Raw genomic sequence first — 2,766 nt, forward strand, 5'->3', positions numbered from 1 at the left:
CTTTTCTTCATTTCTTCAAAGTATGGACGATTTTTGGGGAGCTTCAAGAGGGGATTTTCATCATCAATGTGAAGGTAAGTTATCCCCACCTATTTTGAGTTAAGTACATCAATTATGTATGGATTTGAGCATGAAAATTGTAGAAAAATTGAGGATTTAGGCCTATGGATTTGAAAATAAGATTTGGTGATTTGAGGGGTCAAATGAACTCTGATTTTGGTAAATTTTATATGTACGTACTCGTGGCGAGACGAGGAATCCGGTGATGTGACTTTCGTAATTTTTCGAGAAGTGGGCCCGGGGCTCGGGTTTTGCAAATTTCGTGATTTTCGATATTTTTCGAGTTTTTTCGATTGGGTTATATTCCCTTAGCCTATTGTAATATATTCCTTGTGTTTTTGGCAAGATTCGACGCACGAGGAGGTCGATTCGAAAGGAAAGGGCATCGCGGAGTAGACTTTTGGCCATCTTGAGGTGAGTAATAGATGTAAATGCTATTCTGAGGGTTTGAAACCCCGGACTTTCGCATCGTAACGCTATATTGAGGCGTGACACGCACTACATGGAGAGTGCGGGGTCGGATACTATTGGGGATTGTGACTTGGTCCATCCCGTGTGATGTTTATACTATACTGGTGATTGATACACATACTTCATTGATATTACTGGGCTTGATGCCATGTTTAGGGCCTTGTGCCGATTTGTAAAATCCTTCGAGGATTGATATTACTGCTTAGCATGATTTGCATATCATTTAATTTCAGTCCAAAGTTTTAAATGTTGTTTTGCAAACTCAGCCATAATTCTAAGTGTTGAAAACTTAAATGATATTTTTAAATGTATTCCGAGCTGGGAACTTCTGTTTTGTAAATGCCCAAGGGGCTTATTATATTATTTTCTGGACTGATTATAAAGTGACTTGAAACAGTGGTAACAATGACACGGTGTGATATACTTGAAACATTGGTAACAATGACACTGTGTGATATACTTGAAACAGTGGTAACAATGACACTGGATGATATACTTGAACAGTGGTAACAATGGCACTGTATGATATAAATTGGTTAGGTAATAATGGCTGACTGGTCAGGTAACAATGACTGACCAAGATATTGCGCTTGGGCTGTAGGAGCCCCTCCGGAGTCTGTACATACCCCCAATGAGCGTTGTCGACAATAAATAAATATGGATGGCTCGGGCTGCACGCCACAGTGGGTACTGGAATGTACCATCATATGCATTGCATTGCATTCATGTATTTGTATTTATACTGGTGTTTAGCTGCTCAGTTCCATATGTTGCTGTATATTCGGATTGTAGCTTACTTTGTGTATTTACTGGATTTTCTTATCTTCGGACTGTAGTTACTTTTATTACTCACTGGGTCGGAGTACTCACTTTACTCCCTGCACCTTGTGTGCAGATCCAGGGCAGTCTCAGGCTCAGTAGATCCAGTTGATCAGCAGATCCAGCCTCTGGGAGTATCGAGGTAGCTGCACGGCGTTCGCAGCCATTGATCTTCTCCCTCCTATCCTATCTCTTTATTTCCGCATTATCAGACTTTGGATATACCGTGTATTAGGATGATATTCTGTATTCTAGAGGCTCAGATTCGTGACACCAGGTCCTAGTGAGATTATATTGTGTATTTTGTTAAATTCTTTAGTACTTTAATCTTGCTTAATTGATATTTCTTTCTGCTATTTTTGATAAATTGGGTTAAGTGTTGAATAATGGTCGGGCTTGCCTAGTAGTGTGTTGGGCGCCATCACGACCGGGATTTGGGTCGTGACACGCATCGACAAGTCGAACTTCGGCGTTGGCACCGGCAGAGAAACCCGGAAAATTTTCTGGGATGGATTTCAAGCGCTAGCAGCAGAAGATGTTCTTCTACTTGACTACGTTATGTCTACAGAAGTTCATCAAGGAAGATGTTCCTGATCTTCCAGATGAAACTCCAGAGAATGAAAGCTTTCTCGTGATTGAGGCGTGGAAGCATTTTGACTTCTTGTGCAGGAATTATATTCTTAGCGGACTGGAGGATAATCTGTATAATGTATACAGTGGCATGGAGACATCAAAAGAATTGTGGAATGCGCTTGAAAAGATATACAAAACTGAAGATGCCGGGATGCAGAAATTCGTCGCTGCAAAATTTTTGGACTACAAAATGGTAGATAGCAAGTCTGTTATTACCCAAGTCCAGGAATTGCAAGTGATTATTCATGATCTACTTACTGAAGGTATATTTCAAATGAATATTGATGTTGAAAGTAAAATTTTTAGTAATTTTACTAACGGAATTTTCATTGAAGGTCTTGTCATCAATGAAGCATTCTAAGTAGCAGCAATAATTGAGAAGTTGCCTCCATTGTGGAAGGACTTCAAAAATTATTTGAAACATAAACGAAAGGAGATCAAACAAAGTTATTAATGACGGTTCAACATTGTCAACAAAAACTTTTGGTCCATTCTCGTGATGAGACAATGTTCAGTACCAAGGATAAAACATGAAGGCTTTTTAATGATTTCTAAATTTGATACGGGGTATATCAAATAGTGTATCTACGGGATGACACGTTTAGAAATCACCTATGTAAGTGTGAAGTGTTAGCCGCTTCAAGGAGAATTTTGCAAGGCCAATTCTCTACGCACTTATGAAACCAGGCGGTGTTCATGGCTGAAACGAACACAACAATGAGAACCAAAGACGGTTAAGGGTTGATTGTGTGACTTATGATTGTCTAGGTATACACTAAAGTT

At 39.5% G+C, this 2,766-nt stretch overlaps 1 long non-coding RNA gene across 1 annotated transcript; it reads left to right on the forward strand.

Moving 5' to 3' along the window:
• The first annotated feature begins 5 nt into the window (after positions 1–5).
• Positions 6–2,060, forward strand: LOC142170548 (uncharacterized). Its single transcript, XR_012699782.1, has 3 exons — positions 6–74; positions 407–474; positions 1,427–2,060. It is a non-coding gene; the product is annotated as an uncharacterized LOC142170548 (long non-coding RNA).
• Positions 2,061–2,766: the final 706 nt, after the last annotated feature.

Source organism: Nicotiana tabacum, chromosome 16 (genome assembly GCF_000715075.1).
Source record: "Nicotiana tabacum cultivar K326 chromosome 16, ASM71507v2, whole genome shotgun sequence".
Lineage (NCBI taxonomy): Eukaryota > Viridiplantae > Streptophyta > Magnoliopsida > Solanales > Solanaceae > Nicotiana > Nicotiana tabacum.